This window comes from Oreochromis niloticus, linkage group LG15 (assembly GCF_001858045.2).
Source record: "Oreochromis niloticus isolate F11D_XX linkage group LG15, O_niloticus_UMD_NMBU, whole genome shotgun sequence".
Taxonomy (NCBI): domain Eukaryota; kingdom Metazoa; phylum Chordata; class Actinopteri; order Cichliformes; family Cichlidae; genus Oreochromis; species Oreochromis niloticus.
The window spans coordinates 21,018,645-21,038,313 of NC_031980.2; the positions used below are offsets into that span (position 1 = coordinate 21,018,645).

Consider the following 19,669-nt stretch of genomic DNA (forward strand, 5'->3'; position numbering starts at 1 on the left):
CCTTTAATCTGATTTTTTTTAATGCTATATGGGTGTAATTTGAAATTGTATAGTACCTAGTATCACAGGAGATATATTTATATCATATTTAGAAAAGACTGTTTAGAGTTCAGTTCAAAAGGAGTTGTTTAAACTAGCAGGGTAAAGATTTAATACTGAAGATTAAAGAACATGAAGTTAAGCTGAAGACAATAATAGTGTTTTGTACTGTGGTCTGAGGTTCATGGATCACATGTGTGAGATGCCAGAGAGAAAGAGGCACAAAAGATACAATAAAACCAATCAGAAATACTTTTGGCTATTTTTGTTTTATTTTAGTTTTATTTTCATACCACCAAAAAAAAGAAAAATTGTTACAGATAACATTAAAGTTATAATATGAACCATAACATCAGTTACTGCAGCTCAACAAGAAAGAGATAAAAAATGAGGAATAAAGACGAGCAATCAACTACAAAAGAAGAAATGTAAACAGCAGTGATGAACATGCTTTTCTCTCTCAGTGTTTTACCTTTTATTGTACACTAAATATCATCAGCCTTAGCTTGATAACCAGCAAGGAAAGTAGAAAACCAAAAACCTTATGAATCCTACTGTCAGAGCTAAATGATAAAATAACCATGTGTAGGGCTTGTGATATTGGTAGCATGTCATTTATCATAAATAAATATGGGATAATTTATTATCTGAAAACAATGTTTTTATCAGAGCTAACTGCACATGAAAACAAGTTTTGGCTTCCAAATATGAGAATAAATCCAAACTTAAATGTTTTAAACATCAGTGGATTCTTTTCTGTAATCAGTTGATGTTGAATTTGTTGATCAGTGAAGTCTGACAGAAGCAGAAGAGTCTCCAATGTTTTCATAGTTCACTTTACTGCCATCTTTATCATTATGAACCTGTGGAAAACAACACAGCACACTTGTCTGTTTACAAATACCAAATGAAGCTTATACATAAGTTCAATGAGGAACATCTGCAATCATTCATCTGCCTGCTTTCCTGGGTGTTTAGCTGCTTGTCTGTAATTCACATCATGACCACTTTTCCATTCTGTCATTCTCAATACTGATGTAACTCTTTTAGGCAGATTGTCGTCTCGCCCACCTTATTCAAGCCAGTCAGCCTGCACTCTGTTTAAATCTGTGCTCTCTGTCATTCTGCCTTTCAGTCTCATTCATGCAACCCATCTCTTCCCCATCCCCACCTCACAGATGTCTGAGTCAAAGCTTCATCCAAGCCTCAGTCTTCATCTTCACCCACTCCAGTGGCTGCTGTCCTAAATCCTATCAACACTGGGATTCAGTTCTGCCATGATGGGTTATTGGAGTCTAATTGCCAAATACATTAATTTCTCAATCTAAATAAATCATGTTCAGTTATTTCAAGTGATCTCTCCTTATTGAAATGGCAAAAACTCATCATTGCTCATTAAATATAAAATGTATTTAAGCTCAACTTTAGTTTCCAAAAGTCAGCTAAAGTCAGAAGGTTAAAAATACATCATGACTGTCTCAGTTAAAGAAAGAATAAAGAAGCAACACTTGTGATAATAATGCAGTTCATTAATTGAATGTGTTTCTATGTACACTTACCTTTAAACTGAAGCATCAGTATCAGTAATGAAGACATTTGAATCCATGTGAATGCAGCCATCGTGCTTCTCTGTCTCTCTCAGTCTCTGTTCTTGCTCTCAGAGATGAACACAGCATCAACTTCCTGCTCACTTCCTCATAGTGACATCACTCCTTTTGTCTCGTGTTGCTGAATGAATTATTCACTTCATAGCTTTTAACCATCCTTAGTTCCATCTCTCTCCCAGTGTACATACAAAATGAATATTTTTTTTAATGTTATCTTTTATATTTAATCTTTTTTGCAGACTCCCCTGTCATTCCTTTAAACGGACTGTACAACAATGGAAAAATTTGTGATCAACAATAGAAACGAGGAAGTTAAATGTGTGAAGACTGTTAGATGAGGTAGGTGTGGCATTAATGACGCTATTGTTTACATGTTGACTTATTATTAGAAAACTGTGTTCATGGTGGGGTTTTTCGGGACACATAAAAGAGGTCAAGATACAAATTCTTCACACACCAGAATTTTATTCTTAATGTTCGCAAGGAAACAAGAAAATATTGCAGCAATGACCACTCCCATTCTCCCATTCTGACCTCCCATTCTAAATACTCTTGGAACCACATCAGCCCACAGTCTGACAGCGAAGTGCTCTAGTGGGGTGATACAGCACTATGAGGTCATTTTTCATGGCCGGGAGCCCAGTAGGTAGGAATTGACCCAAAAGCAGACTAAATGGACAGAAAGATGATGATTTTAACAAAACTTTATTGAACACATCTCCAAAGTTGATTCTGCTCATCTGGACGTAGCGTTTTGTGGGAGAAACGTTTCGTCACTCATCCAAGTGACTTCTTCAGTCTCAGCTGACTGCAGGTTTCCCCAAACCTTATAAACAGTACATTTGCATAATGACTGAAACCAGCCCACTGAAGGAACAATGGGCTGGGAGGTTAGTTCCTTAATCATAATTATGCAAATTCTCATGATCACTGATCAACAACCACTGATCAATGCCCACTGATCAATGGCCATGAGTACCATTCACAGAGAGTTGGGGAATGGCTGCAATCACAGCATTGTAAGATGGTGACAGATGTACCCTTAGGCCCCCTCCTCGATTCAGAGATGGTCTTTCCCTTTTCACGTAAATGGCCTCTTTGACGCCGTGCTCAAACCAGCGTTCCTCCCTGTCCAGGATGTGCACATCCTCATCCTTGAAAGAGTGTCCACTGGCCTGTAGGTGTGAATAGACTGCAGAGTCCTGGCCTGACGAGGTGGCTCTTTTGTGTTGTGTCATCCGCTTCGCTAGAGGTTGTTTGGTTTCCCTGATGTATAAATCCTGGCAATCCTCCTGGCACTTAACAGCGTACTCTATGTTACTCTGTTTGTGTCGGGGGACCCGATCCTTTGGGTGGATCAATTTTTGACGCAGGGTGTTTTGGGGTTTAAAAGCCACAGAGACCCGGTGTTTAGAAAAAATGCATCTCAGCTGCTCCGATACTCCTGACACATATGGGATCACTACAGGTTTTCGCTTAGGCAGCAGCTGTCCTTCTCTCCTGGATCAGCTGGAGCTTTCTTTTGGTGCCTTCCCAGCTTTGACAAAAGTCCAGCTGGAATAACCACATTTACTCAGGGCCTTCTTGATGTGCTGTTCTTCTGCCTCCCTGGCCGCTGAGTCTTTGGGGATGGTGTTCGCTCTGTGTTGTAGCGTCCTGATGACACCCAGTTTATGCTCCAGTGGATGATGAGAGTCAAAGCTTAAATACTGATCTGTATGCGTAGGTTTCCAGTACACATCAGCTTTTAGATGTCCCCCATTACTGATGGAAATCGCACAGTCTAAGGCTAACCTGCCACTTTTCATATCCTCCCATAGCCTCCCAGCCCATTGTTCCTTCAGTGGGCTGGTTTCAGTCATTATGCAAATGTACTGTTTATAAGATTGGGGAAACCTGCAGTCAGCTGAGACTAAAGATGTCACTTGGATGAGTGACGAAAAGTTTCTCCCACTGAAAACGCTACGTCCAGATGAACAGAATCAACTTTTGGAGATTTACTTACCTGGATGATTGCATCAAGACATTTATTGAACACAGTGAAATGAGACAGGTGACATGGAGAACGTAGCGAGAGTCAACTGAAACAGAGAGAGGGTGGTTAAATCCAGAGCTAAGGAGAGGCTACTGTGGTCGCAAATTTTGAAGCCATTCTGATAACCTTCTTCCACCAACGATGTGGAGATCCAAATCCAATTAAAACCAAGACACTCAAAAAGATGCTCTGTAAAAGAGTAGAATTCTTGGAACAGAGTTTAATACACTGAATCATATGAACAGCAGGAAAAATACATACAAACATTTAGCAAGAAAATTACAAAGCAGAAAGCAAGCAAAGCAAAACCCCGGGGTGTACAGCCTTAAGCACAGACAGCAGAGCAACACGGAGACGGACAGGTAGCAGCAGCAGGAGGAAAAGAGCTCTAGGGGCGTCCTCTGGTCCCCTAATATAGGGACCAGTATCGCCGCCCCCTGCTGCTGGGTAACTTTCCCACACGCCCAGCACAGCTGCTGGGGTCAGGTAGCGGCCAAGGTCTTGGCCAAAGGCCAGTCAGGACTCTGAGTACCCCTTGCTCTGGCTTATCACAATAGGTCATGACACGGTCAAAGGTCAGACATTAATCCTAATTATTAAATCTTATACAGCAAGTGGCACAATCTTATAACATATAATAAACACTTCAGTTTGGGTTCAAAGTGTGCGTGTGTGTGTGTGTGTGTGTGTGTATTTTGTATGATATTTTATCGTGATGTGTTCAGGATCTCTATTACAATGTTACTGTTTTGGTTGTGCTGCGTTAAAGACGTTAAATTAATTAATTATTAAGTAAATTATTCAAGAGAACTCTCCCCCTACATTAACTGCCCTGTTACAGTACCAACTTAATAAACCTCGGTGAAGCAAAAATGTCTTGTGCTTAAGACTCCACATGAAAGTTAAAATATATATGTTCAGTGCGCACAGATATATAGTGTATATAGTTACATAGTTATACATATCAAACAAAAATCCACCACATTCCCCCCTGTGGTACCTGGAGGTACCACCTAAAAAGACCCCATAACTAAAGAAGAACAAAAATTGTGAAAACTAATGCGTGCGCTGTTTTTTTGCTAACATATTTTAAAGCAAGCTGTAAATAGAACATAAGAATTTGTATAAAGATCCCACACAGTTATTGCTCAAATGAATAAGCCCTTCCTTCCACCAAAAACCTCACAGTTATCAACATAACATTCTCCCAAGATTCCATTTCTCTTAGTCAATTAATTTAAGACAAATTGATTCATCTTCATTTGCAAATCATACTACACAGTATCCTAAACAGAATACTCAATAACTTAAAAATCAGCCTAATTACAGGAAAATGAAAGTAAGGCATAAAACACATCAGCAGAGACACATAATACATACATGGATTACACAACACCATTAGTGACATTAAAAATAACACAATTAAACAATTAATTCTAAGTTTTGGGTTTCATCTTGGTCAGGTGCAGCTTCTTTTTCTGAACAGACTTCTCAGTGTGGGCTTTGAAATGTCCTTTGATAACTTCAAGGTTGACATTTCTCTGCAGTCAGCTTCAACCTTTACTCAACTTGTGTCCCTTTTTCAGTCCATATTTCAACTAATTTATGAGTCCGAGAAAAGTCTCTTATGGTACTTCTTGACTGCTGGATCTTGCATAGCTTCTAAGAATACTCGAGACGACTTGGTCCTACTCTTGATTAAAGTCAGGGTCGGCGATGGGTAGTAGTTGATCTTGCACATCCATCATTCAGAAGCTGGTTTGGGCACTGTACAACTCCACCTGGGCTGTAGGCTCTGCAGCAGGTTCAACAGCTACCGGATGGGTCATGGCTCAGCTTTCTGGAGCAGCCTGTTTCACTCCGTTGTCCCCTCACACTCGTCATCAGATTGCCAGCACCTGCTCCAGGACCTCTGCATCTCCATCTGCTATCCAGAAGCCATCTCCTGCAGAAAGATAGCTTAGTTGTGTTCACAGTTACCAATACAGGCCCTTTATGAGGACTTATCTATGGACATTTGTGAGTATGCCATGCAATGTTAGTTGTTTTAGTCTTGTTAGTTCACGACTGCATGCACCTTAGTACTAAAGTTAATATTTGTTGACCTCTTCCTTAGCAAATTCCAATTCATTGCTTTATTTTGTGAAGCACTTTGAAATGTTTGTCCCAAATGCTGTTATAAAGAGAAAGCTTTACTTATCTTTACTTAGCTATCAATTTAGGAAGTGCATAGTAAAGCTCTAACATGTTGTTTCATTTAGGTATTAATGTGTCTGTTTTCTGGTGATCAAGACATCTAATCACAGCCAAAGCACCAGGGAGCTTTAGGGCGACTAGTAGCTGAGTTACTGCTTCTTCATACAGTATTGGGGCTCTGTTGGCTTCTCTAAGATCTCCTTTGTTCTTAAACACTATTGAGCACATGTCACATTTATATGCTGCATTTGGATAAACATTAACTCTGTTACCGGCTGCCAGGTCACAATTCATCATTAGCGCTTTTAGCCCTAGACTTGCCGTTGCTGGCTATATGGCTGATCAAACTTCCCACACCTCTATAGCCGCAGAATTGAAATTTTCAAAGCTAAGTTAGACAATGCAATATTAACCACACAGTTCTTCATATTGGCAGTAGATAAACCATCACTTGACCTAACTGTCCTAGCCAATTATAGGCCTCCAACTTTCCTTTATGTCAAAAATCCCCACAAGAGATGCTGTAAAATAGCCACAGAGGAATGCCTTATTTAAAGAGTTTCAGTCAGGTTTCAGAGCACATCACAGTATAGAGACAGCTTTGATGAAAGTTAAAAATGATCTTCTTAAGGCCTCTGACAGTGGATTGATCTCTATGTTCGACACTTGTGACCATAACATGTTATTCTAAGAATCCTCCCACATACACAAGACTAACCATTGAGCTTCACAAGGTTTCACACCAGGATCTATTTCTATTTACATAACACATGCCTCCTTCAGGTAACACCACAAAAGACACAACATACCTCTGCCGTGCTGATGACACCCTCTCTCTCATTCATCCATGAAGCCAAACAACACACACCTGTCAGTCAACCTAAAGGAACGCTCTGAATGGCATTACCTTGGTCTCCATTAACACTGTGAGGTTTCTTGGAGTAATTTTTTAAATCCCAATATGCACTAATATGTGCTTTTTCAGGACTGCTTTCTTCAATTTCTGCAAGATCTCTAAAGTCCTGTCCCAGAGTGATGCTGGAAGACAAATTCATGCATTTATTACTTCTAGGCTGTCCCACTGTAATTTGTTTTTATCAGGATGTTGTAGACATTGTAACTCCTTAAAAAGCATCCATCTACATCAAAATGTTGCAACATGAATGCTGAAAGGGACTAGAATGACAGAGTACATTTCTCCTATTGATTTCTCTTCATAGGCTCCTTGTTAAATCTGTTGTTTTTTTTTTGTAAATTACCATACTGCTCCTATAGTACTATATCTCCCCACTTGACTCTCGAACTTTAAGCTTACTAGAATATTTAAAAGTAGAATGGGAAGCCAGGCCTCCAGTTTTTAGGTCTCTCTTTTGAGTTATTATTAGTTATTAGTTATTATCAATCTCTGGCTCTCCTACACAGCATATTTTTAGTCCTGTCTCCTTCTCCTTACTCAGCTGGTCACAGCAGATGACCACTCCCCCCTGTGCCCAGTTCTACTGGGCATTTATTCCTGTTAAAAAGGGAGTTCCTCCTCTCCAAATTTCTTGCTAAAAGGGGGTCAGATAAATAATTGTGTTTTAATGTTTTATTTTTGCAGTTTATCCTTAGATAATAATGTGCCTTTAGATGACTGGCATCATGATTTCATGCCTGTTCAACCTTGAGTTGAATAATATACAGCATGACAGCCTTTGTTCTTATAGAAAAATAGCCATTGGAAAGCTAAAACAGCTGTATTAGACTATTCATACAAATTTTCATGCATGGGTTGTTCATAGACAGTAATCATAAGAAATTCCCTAATTGGACCTTGTTACACAATTTGGTGGTGGACTCTGAGGCAGACAATTACTTCACACCCCATTTTCCTTAACTTGAGTGATAGTAAATTTTGGACCGTAAATAATACATGTAATTGGCATTATATTTACAATACACCTTGATGGCCATGATGAACACTGAGACCTCCTGAAAAACAAACAGTGCTAATTGCAGGGTAAAAGGTCTACTTCAACAGTTTGTAAATTTGGATTTTACTAGGTCAATAGTCGCTCACCTATAGAGGTTTAATCATTCTGACTCAACTCTGCCTTACCTTAATCTTCTCAGTTTGCCCCATACCAATGAAATGTTCTTCTCTTTCCTTTTGGTTGCCAAGTGCCTGGTCAGACTGCATGTCCCTCCTCAGTGCTTCAAACTCTACCTCTTCACACTGGAACTAGAATAGAACTAGAATAGAGTCATTTAGTTCTGCAGTTTTTGCTAGAGTAAGCATTTGAGTAATTTAAATATGTCAATCCACAGACAACTGGACCCTGCCACACACAGGAAAGATAATTTAGGCCCCATTTTTCTAAATTGAGGTTTGATCATTTTATAGGAGATCAGGCTTTAGCCTCTTTCCCTCCAAAATATCTGATAATTTAGATTTTCTCTTTTTTGGGGGGGTTCATTCTTTGGGAGAGTTAACAATTTAGCTCTGCTAAGCTATATGTTCTCCCCTTTTCCCAATGCAGTTAAGATTATGACAGAATCCTTCGCTGCTTTCTCCTCCACACTGCATTCATTTTTATTTTTCTTCCATTTGAAAGTAACTACAAATTGCTCACACTGAATTATCGCAGTATGGATGGTTTAGTGCTGCACATTTAGAGCTAGCATCTTACTATTAGCTTCAATACATGAACAGAAGTAGCTGCCACTGGTCTATATGTAGCCGCACTGAAAAAGATAAAAGACAGATTATTTGTCATATCTGCATACAGAGTCACACATATTTGCACCCACACAGTTACATACATGTCAGGAGGATACCCAAGAGCAGCGTACCAGGGTCAGAAACAGCAGATGTTTAAATTTCTCATTTCATGTTACCAGGGATCCTGAGTTTCATCATTACCCCAACTTTTAGTAAATCCCCATGTGTACGTTTCATCCCTTCAATAATGCAATGCTCATAAGGTGATTAATAACTTCTCTAAGTTTACTTATCTATCCCATGCCCTACTGGGGTTCTAATGCTCTGTGTGTATCTGGTCCAGTGTCAATGAGAGTCATGTCTGTGCCCTTTATGTATTAAACTTTTCAATAATATTCTAATGTAAGAGTGTTAGTAATGAATATATTTGTAATAATTTCCTATCTAATGCTTTCATGTGGCCTAGTTCATATTATTTGTGTTCTTTTTCTACTGGGAGAGTAACACAAGGGGTGGAGCCCAGGGCTTTAAACTTATTAGTTTGTTGGGAGCGTTACTGATGCAGCTGCTTGATGTTGTTCACTGCAGATAACATGGATAGTTAGTACTCTGGTATCAGTCACAGTCCATGTACTGAAGATTTCTCTTGGCAGTAAATTCCTTGTTGTTACGGTGCTGCCCACATTCCTCTCGGAGTTCTCCAGGAACATCCACACAGAGAACATCCCAGATGCAGACGATGTTGGCTCTTAGAGGCCATCGATTGTCAGTCCTCAGCAGATTGATGAGTATGTCAGCTGACTAAAAGTGTGTTTTAATACACTTTTCCAGCCCTCTGCAGATACAGTCTTTCATTGGACTCGAGGAGACTCGGTTTCATGAATTGAGGATCTTCACTGGGAAGATCCCCTCTGGTTTCCTGGGTTTTCACACGTGCCAGCCATTGGATGTCGTCATACAGCTGACTCCTCCTCTCCACCCTTGTACAGGCCTCATCAGTGACGTAGGCCTTCGCAGTGCCAGTGTTGCTCTACTCCACAGGCTCATGGCCTGCTGTCTTTCACTGGTGATCTGTGTTTCTCCCCTTCCGTTGGTGAGCTCCTTCATCTGTAAGGAGTTATTTCCTTTTTTTTTTTTTATAGCAGGAGAGTCGTTGTTTCGAGTATGTGCATACATCAGTTAGTTAGTAACTGTTTTCATTTGCTCCACTTTTTTTTTTTGTTTTTGCCTGTGAGCTCGACCTCATGTTACTCTCCATTATCTTACTCCTGGTCTTTGAATTCTCCTATTTAGCTTCCTTTCCTCTGACTCACAGCTTTCTTTGTCCCACCTGTCTAATCACTCTTCACTCTTCAGCTCCTTTATCTGACTTCCTACATCTCAAACTTTCTCGTGTTTACTTCTCCTCTTCTAAGCCATAATCACTTTTGTCATGGTTTTTGTTTTTTTGTTTAGTTTTTTTTAGTACAAAGGCTCAACTTTTGATTTCTCCTTATTGCATTTTAGGTTAATGTGTTTTATTTCTAATTACCAGGTTTTGCTGGAACAAAGGCTCTGTCATCCCCTTCAAACCCTGCTCCTGTGTATCTCCACCTGCATGATGCACACTGCTTATTCAGGGAGCTTAGATTTAGCAGAGATTTATCTATATTTGCTTTTATTTTTCTTGTAAAACTAAAACAAAATCATAGGGGCTTTATTATCATATACAACAGTTTTATGTTTTTCTGCCCAACTTTCCTGTAAGTGACAAGATGCAGCTGTGGGATTAACCCCGTCACTATTCAAAACCCTGATTCCTGAAACAATTACCCCCAAATTTTGTCACAACACCTATTAAACTTGACAAATTAAAAACAATATTAATTTTGCATATGTAAGAATTACCATATTGCATTTGCTAAAGACAGCATTTTGCAAGTTATTCCTTAAATGTATAAAGTGCAATTTATTTATTTATTTACTTTCTTGGATGGTAAAAATCACTCTGATGTTTTGGGACTCTTAAAACTTAAATATTTCCTGATTCAAGCCTCACCCTCGAAGCCTTAAAGGGTTAAGGCCCTCTTATGTCACGCACCTCTGAAGCTCGTCTAAATGTTATTTCTCTCATAGCTATAGAAGAAGGATTACACACAGTCTGACCAGCATCAAGGCGAGTGTTTTAGATACCAATGATCCATTTATTAATCCCTTCCCCCATACAATATCTAATCATGCTTTTTATTTATTGATCAGCATTTCTAATGATCCACAGCTGCAGGTTAACCAGCCATGCATCCCACAACTTTATTTCTGTTGTTTCTTTTCCCAGCCAAATATTCTTTTTCTTTAAATTTTTTATTCTTTTTTTCTAAAGTGCTTGAGTGTAATCACTTTTCATTCTTACCTACTCTTCCTCTTATTTTACTATTACACTTAATGGCATTATTTATTACATCTTTCTAATTACTGTCTTGTTATTGTTACCATTACACTCTAATCAGTTGTCATTGTATTTAGGCTTTTTGTTTACTCACTGAATTATACCATTCTCAATTCTTTCCACTGCTTCTCTACTGTTATGTCTTATGCCCCTCTGTCATTCAGTTCTGTCTTACTTCCCTGTTCTTATTTTAATAGTTTGTTATATTTATTTTAATTTACCTGAGAACCAATTTACTGGCCTTATCATTTTCCTCCCAGGTGTTTCTTCTAATATTTTATTCTCAAATTTAGAGCTTCTTTCTTCCTGTTCCTCACTCTGATGGGCACTATTCTTTTATACATTTTTGTTGTTTTTTTGTTCATAGTACTCAGCATTTGATCACTTGTTTAAGCATCTTAACTGATGTGGGCTGCAAACTTTACAAACAAGTTACATCTCTTTTTTTTTCTCTCTTTTTTTTTTTTAAGCAAACAATTTTGCTTCCTGTCTCAGGTGACTCCTCTGAGCTTCGCACAAGCTCACCATAACAATAACCTCTTTGAGACATGCAGGTCAGTCTTTTACTCTTCTTCTCACACACTCGCATTTGGCTTAGATCACTTGAAAGCCTGTGCACTGGTCAAGGACACTCTTGGCAGGATGTCAGGGCCCACCCCACACACTCCACAGTCAGAGCAACTTGAGCCAGCTACACCCTGTGACGCTGTTTACAGGCCGCCTCCTGCAGCAGTGAGCTGATGTGAGCTCTCTCAGTACAACACTTTTCCTTTTTTTTGCTACTGTCTCCCTCTGCCACACTCAACAGGCGCTAAACTTTACTTGAAATTGTTAAGTCACAATCTCTGACTTATTAAAGCACCATTTCCAACAAAACTCTTCTATTTCACTTCACTATTTTCCATCCAGTGATTTTAGCTCTTATGCTCTGGGTTTGATATATCAGTTAGTTGCATTTAAACCTGTCTACCTTCTTTTCTCTTCCCAACTACTTATTTGTGATGGCAGCATTTTAAACAGATCTCTAGCAGGTGTCTCTTTTTGTTAATTTGTTCATTATTCGTCCTCATGACCACTTCACCCAACATGTCAGCCTATTTATTCTGAACTCCTCTAAGCTTCACACAATTTATTTCCAACAATCATTCATTTCACATCATATTACTCAGGTGCCTCTTGCACTCTCTGTATGCTTTTGGGTGAGTTTATGACCCCTCTGCAGAACTTTCTACAACATTATTTACTATTTCTTTGGTGAGTGATAACAAACCCTCATATACATTTCACATGCAAACTCTGAGACATTATTAGATTCTTTTACAACTCCTGCATTTTACTGAGATCGATTTATGGAAGCTCTTTTGACTCTCTTATCTCCGTTGTAGCCCAAACATGTTCTTTTTATTTAGTCTCTATCTCTCCCTCTTTACTAAGATGTTCAGATGTTCTTAGATCATCACCACTACCGTCTATATTTCTCCAAACACAACACAAACCTCCCTATTTCATTTATTATTTGTTTGTGTGATTTATTTACTTTCCCTCTAATTATTTTAGGCCTGGGTTTTATCCCAGCTATGTTTTATTATTAGAATTAATTTATAGTTCTCATTCTTACTGTTATTAGTTTGGATATGTTATAATTTAGGTCTAGGTTAGGTTATCCTTTTTTATTTGTTTACTTTAGTCAAGCAGCTCTATTTCCAATTTATTTAACTTTTGGTCATACTTTTATTAAGCTAATAATCCAAAAAAGTGCCTGCAATCCCTATTTACTCATTATCCCTATTTTGGCAATTCATATCTTCTTTTACTGAAATTTACCCACAAATTTTCCAACTTACTTCATGTTGCTGCTTGACAAATATTATTTCTACAGATCTTTCTGTTTAAATTCCTTAAACAACAGCATTATTTTTCAGCAGCAGTGTCTATTTTCCTCTTTATATTCAAAAACTCTTAATTTTTGCCGACTTATCTCTTTTCACTGCTCTGATGCTCCTCTCACTCCTCCACATACCGTAGGGATGATTCACAAACTGCCTGCAGACACAACGCTCTGCAGCACAGAGAGCTCAGTTTTTTAGTCTCTCAAATCAGTCCCTCTACAACTTTTTACTTATCTACCTACTAACTTCCCTTTTCCGTATTTATTTATCAAAACCCACCCCTTACGCGTATTCCTCTTATTTACAGCAAGAGTTATTTTAAGCAATATTTACAGCAATACATTGTTATACTCTAGACTACTACTTAGCAATATTTACAGCAGCGATTATACTTAAAGGTTAGTAACAGCTATTTACATATTTACACTTGGGCCGAAGGTGTCGCCTTTCATACAGCGACGCGCGCAGTTACCCAGCGTGTCCAGACCGGTGGACTCGAAAGCCCTCAGATCCCTACTGCGAGCCCCAAGTCCCCGCGTTACTTGCTAGGAATTTATCTCCAAAAATCCCCCAAAGCCCGAGCAGTCCTGACTACCTAGCAATTCACTTGGGTTAACTAGGTTAACCAATTAAATGGTTAACCTAGTTAACCTGTGTCACCTTATCTACCTAAATGGATAACTAGGTTTCCAGCGGTGCACCTTGGGGGTGCCGACATATATTTCACTTTTCATCACTTTTATCACTTTTCATCACTTTTCATCACTTCAACTTTTTACTTCTGAGCAACTTACGCCTATTCTTCAGATGCACTAAAGAATAGCGGAAAGATAAACCCAAACTCCCCCAACACAGCCCTGGAGTCGTACTCCAGCACAGGGCAGAGCAGCCTTTCACACACAAAAACCCCAAATACGCACACACACATACAGCGCTCACTCACACTCCCCCCGCAGGTCACACAAGTTACAGGAATAACACACACACATATGATGCAGTATTAAACTCCACTCCTTCAGCATCCGCAACTAGCATTATTTTTACAGTGTAACACTTTATCACTTAGAATAACAGCGACCATTTGATTAAAGTCCTTTTCAAGGTTAGGTGAAATACTTGGAGCCAAGGTGGAACCCCCCTTCTGCACCCAGACAACACCAACATTGAGCAGAAAAAAAACCTCTGCTTACCTTATTGTAGCGGCCGCTTGGTGTTCTCTGATGTGCAAGGCTTTGGCATTCCCCAAGGCTCCCAGCAATCACCTTAATTCCTTGTCCCTTCGTACGTCGCCAATTGTGGTCGCAAATTTTGAAGCCATTCTGATAACCTTCTTCCACCATCGATGTGGAGATCCAAATCCAATTAAAACCAAGACACTCAAAAAGATGCTCTGTAAAAGAGTAGAATTCTTGGAACAGAGTTTAATACACTGAATCATATGAACAGCAGGAAAAATACATACAGACATTTAGCAAGAAAATTACAAAGCAGAAAGCAAGCAAAGCAAAACCCCGGGGTGTACAGCCTTAAGCACAGACAGCAGAGCAACACAGAGACGGACAGGTAGCAGCAGCAGGAGGAAAAAGAGCTCTAGGGGCGTCCTCTGGTCCCCTAATATAGGGACCAGTATCGCTGCGCCTTGCTGCTGGGTAACTTTCCCACACGCCCAGCACAGCTGCTGGGGTCAGGTAGCGGCCAAGGTCTTGGCCAAAGGCCAGTCAGGACAAGAGTACCCCTTGCTCTGGCTTATCACAATAGGTCATGACACGGTCAAAGGTCAGACATTAATCCTAATTATTAAATCTTATACAGCAAGTGGCACAATCTTATAACATATAATAAACACTTCAGTTTGGGTTCAAAGTGTGCGTGTGTGTGTGTGTGTGTGTGTGTATTTTGTATGATATTTTATCGTGATGTGTTCAGGATCTCTATTACAATGTTACTGTTTTGGTTGTGCTGCGTTAAAGACGTTAAATTAATTAATTATTAAGTAAATTATTCAAGAGAACTCTCCCCCTACATTAACTGCCCTGTTACAGTACCAACTTAATAAACCTCGGTGAAGCAAAAATGTCTTGTGCTTAAGACTCTACATGAAAGTTAAAATATATATGTTCAGTGCGCACAGATATATAGTGTATATAGTTACATAGTTATACATATCAAAAAAAAATCCACCACACTACATACCCACGCAGTGGCAGGACCTCACAGCACAAGCATACTTCCAAACTACTATTAGAGTGTTTTTATATTATTATAAAGGATGTTTTGTCAGTTATGTTTTCAAATGTCAAGATGTCAAACAAAGGGAGAACACACTATGGCTCATGTTTAAAGAATGAAAGTTTGTTCATCAAAAATGAATTAATCAAACAGACATAACATAGTTATCCCCTCCTCCCCCCACAAAAATACATGTTCAAAGCACCACAGTGGTAGCCCAATATCACACAGAACTGTCACATGATATTAAACAGAAGCTGTAAACTCAGCTCTGTAGAGTGGGCAGTCACTATCAAGCAGTTCATATCAAGTTGTAGATTCAAGCTGCTTTTCATACTTTTGTCCAAAACATGGAGCCAAAGAGCGCTGTGTTGAAAAGCTTTGAGTAATGAACCCTTTTTTCATTAGAAGCTTCACTGCTTCTGAAGGATTCATCACTAGCAACCAGCATCCAGGAGATTGCACTGCAGGTGAGATTAATTGGCGTTTTGGCAAAGGAACTGGTGGAACAAACAAACGAGGGCAAGTTCAAGGTAAAGAGCATAAAGGCCGAGTTAACACTGTGAGGTAGCTGATTGCTGTTGATGGATCACAGGTGGGAGAAATAAGTGAGGAACCAGGGCTCCACCCTCGTGGGTGCACACAGGGAGACACAAGACCCAAGCTGGAAAATACCAGACACGTGCTCAGATCATGACCCATTAAGATAAGATGTTGGCTGATTTTCCAAGACCTTGTATGTGAGGAGCAGGATTTTGAATTCAATTCTGGATTTAACAGGGAGCCAATGAAGGGAAGCTGATACAGGAGAAATATGCTCTCTCTTTCTAGTCCCTATCAGTACTCTTACTGCAGCATTTTGGATCAACTGAAGGCTTTTCAGGGAGTTTTTAGGACATCCTGATAATAATGAATTACAGTAGTTCAGCCTGTAAGTAATAAATGCATGAACTAGTTTTTCAGCATCACGGGATATTTCTAATTTTAGAGATATTGTGCAAAGAAAGTATTCCTACATATTTGTTTAATAGGTACATGGGAGGATATATCCTGGTCAAAAACAACTCAAAGATTCCTCACAGTGTTACTGGAGGCCAAGGTAATGCCATCCAGAGTAAGCATTAGGTTAGATAACATATTTCTGAGATTTGTTTGGTAAATGGGCTGATGGTAAATGGACTGATTCTAATATAGCGCTTTTCTTCTCTCCCAGAGTACTCAAAGCACTGTATACAACATGGCTCATGCGTCCAATTCACACCCACTCATACAAGCACTTCTAAATGCAAGTGCAAACTAACCAACATTCACACTCTGATGAACGCATTGGAGGACAACTTGGGGTTAGTATCTTGCCCAAGGACATTTGACATGCAGACTAGAGGAAGCCAAGGATCAAACCACCAACCTTCCAATCAGTAGCTGAGCTGCTCTACCACCTGAGCCACAGCCACCCCATTTCACTGCAGCTTTGATTTTTTTTCACCTGAGAAGTGAAGTGAAAGAGTTTTGGTGAGATCGTGGCCACAACAGCAGCAGCTCAGTAGATTTCATGATGACGTGATGAACATTTAGGAGATAAATGTTTAACACTTCGATGAGTGTGAGACTGAACTGTCTTTAGGATTCACACCAATTTCAACTCGTCCATTTTATCTTTTATCTTAATGCTGTGTGAATATAAATTGGAATCATGTAATATTGACAATGAAAGCAGATGCATGTTAGGAAATGTAACAATACAAGTTCAGTACAAACAGAGCTGTTCAAACCAGCAGAGTAAACGTTTAATACTGAATGTGAAAGAACAGGAAGTCAAACTGGAGAAAATAACAGATGTTAGCTTGTACTGTGATCTGTGGTGGATGGATCAGGTGTGCGTGAAGTCTCAGAGGCAGTGTTTCAAAACATACAATAAAATTTGATCAAAAATATTTTGTTTTTAATTTATTATTATTTTAATAAAGCCTAAATAAAGAGAAATGATTACAGACGTTTAAGTTATATTATGCAGCTTAACATCAGTTACTGACTGTAAATGTCATTAAAACTCGCGTCTTTTGCCAGTCTCAAAGAGAGAGAGAGAGAAAGCAGAGATCAGGAATAGAAACAAAGTGTGAAAATTAACAAACAAACTAGCTTCTAAATATGTGATCAAATCAAAACTCATTTATTTTACCTGTCTGACGACTTTCGCAACCAGAAACATGATCTGAATGAAGTTTTGCGCCGAACACATCTGCTTTGCCAAAAGGAGCTCGGTAAACTCTCTAAAGGCTCCTCTTCTTAGTCCTTCTTTTTATTTAATTCACTTTATTTATTTATTTTACTTTTTATGCTAGTATATTTGTATTTTAGCAATGTCAGAGCTGACAGGTGGAGGAGGGGGATAGAGCTGGCAACGGAAAGAAGCAAACAGAAAAAACAGACAAATACAGAAAAAGTTTGGAAAATAGGAGGAATTCTAAAAAGGACAGAGCACACATCATAAAACTCAACGGGTTCCACCTGTAACAAAACATAAAAGGACACTTAAACAAACATATATTCTTGCTGTATTATATGTGTGTGTGTGTGTTTGTTTGTGTGTGCACGTGTGTACTGTGTGTGTGTGTGGCCTTGAATGTCTGCATGTGTGTTGTGGTCACAGATGGTACATAATAATGTCAGTGAGAAGCCAGAACAACCTCAGCCAATCCAATTTTTCTAACCCTGACAGCTGTCAAGCTGTTCAACAAAAAGACTGTCAGAGGAAAAATGTAACTTCTTTCATTAACCAAATGTGAGTATTTTTGTCTTTTGACTTTCTTGGTTTTACTTTATTTATATTTATTCGTTGGATGGCAGGCTAGTTTAATGCGATATAAAGAGTAACTGATTCTCCTTTTCTGGATGTGCAAGGCTTGCACTTACCTTGTGAAAAATGATAAACAAAATAAGTGCAACAATTACAAAAAAAACCCTAATGCGAGGAGAAAGTTTATTGTTGTTTTTGATTCAAGGCAGAGTATGTCACAAGCTACTTTTCAGATGATGTTCATTTTATTTCATTAAAAAATAAGTAAACAGAGGAAGTAGGCTGTTCCTGAATTCAGTTATATTCTGGGGGCCGGACAGAAACCTTTCGCAGGACCGATGTGGCCCTTTTATCGCCAGTTTTCATATACTGGGTTAGAGGGTCACCTAGGCTCTCTACTATGGCTCTCTACTTGTTTGTTTTTAATTTTTCATATAAATTATTGTCCTGATTATTGTTTTATTGTAAATGCTTTCTTGTAAATGTTTTATTGTATTTTTACTTTTAAAGTGATTTATGTTCTATTTTATGTGTTTTATTTTAATCATGTAAAGCACCTTGAATTGCCTTGTGTTGAAAGTGTGCTATACAAATAAAATTGCCTTGCCTAGGCTTAATAGTTATAATAATATGTAAATGAGAGTAAATGAACTGCAACAAAACTTGACAGGCTGCAGATTGAAGTCTAAAAAGCAAGATGTTGCCTCCACAATAATTTTAGAAAATATTTATACTATTAGCCTTTGTTCTTTATAGCCAAGGATAGAACAAAATTACATAATCAACCCAGAACCTCCTGCTGACCAAACAATCCACTCGTGCCCTGTTAAACAATTAAAAGAAAACATGGAGGAGAATAGATGAATGGATGGATGAATGCACCAGCTTTGCCTTTCAGTGCAAGGAGGAAAAATAAAACTTCCCAGTAAAGTAAAAAAAAAAATTGAAATTTTAACAAATTCACCAAGTTTAAACTAAAAGTCCAGCTGGACACTGTACATGACAGTTAGAATTAAAGCGACTTTAAAACACACAACACTCTACAGCTGTGCTGCTGTGCTTCATTAAAGAACCAAACTAAATCTGCTGCTTATGCTGAGCCTGTAGCAAATTTTAACCAGGCAGAGAAACATCTGTGTGTGTGTGTGTGTGTGTGTGTGTGTATGTGTGTGTGTGTGTGTTCCTCTAGTGCTGTGGTTAAAAGAACAGAGAAAGGTGAAACCCATTTTCATCTGGTGTGAGACCAGGCAGGCAAACGCAGAGCAAACAACCATTTTTTTTTTTTATATCTGATTTATTCTGATTATCACACACACAAATAAAAAGAAATATTTACAGATAATAATAATGTGATCATCTGGAACATAACATTAGTTATTGTTACTGTCTATAAAGCATCAAGACCAACAATTAAACACCATTAAATAACCTGTTATTCTGATAGCTGGTCTTCCTAACTTCACTCAGTAAATTCAAAAATTAAACAACTTTCTCATCTGAGTCTTCCTGAAAATACTTGATTGTTTAGCTTGTTGGATAAACTGCCTTAGAAACAAAGACTGAGGCCAGCATAAAAAAGAAGATGTTCTTCGTTACTTCCCCTCATCCCCCCATTTCTCTCATCTGCCCCACCTTTTTTCCTGCACCAGTAGGTGGCAGTATTGAACTGAAAAACAGGGGACATGAACTACAGAGACCATGACTTTATCTCAGTGTGTTACCTTAACCTCCTAGGACCTGGCATCCACATA

At 38.7% G+C, this 19,669-nt stretch overlaps 1 long non-coding RNA gene across 2 annotated transcripts; it reads right to left on the reverse strand.

Annotated features, from left to right (window-relative positions):
• Nucleotides 1–4,903: 4,903 nt before the first annotated feature.
• On the reverse strand, nt 4,904–14,288 carry LOC109194799 (uncharacterized). Of its 2 annotated transcripts, none has more exons than XR_002056538.2 (2): nt 14,083–14,288; nt 4,904–5,626 (listed from the first exon to the last, which is right to left on the reverse strand). It is a non-coding gene; the product is annotated as an uncharacterized LOC109194799 (long non-coding RNA). The 2 variants fall into 2 exon arrangements; XR_002056537.2 differs by having other exon boundaries at nt 4,904–5,640.
• Nucleotides 14,289–19,669: the final 5,381 nt, after the last annotated feature.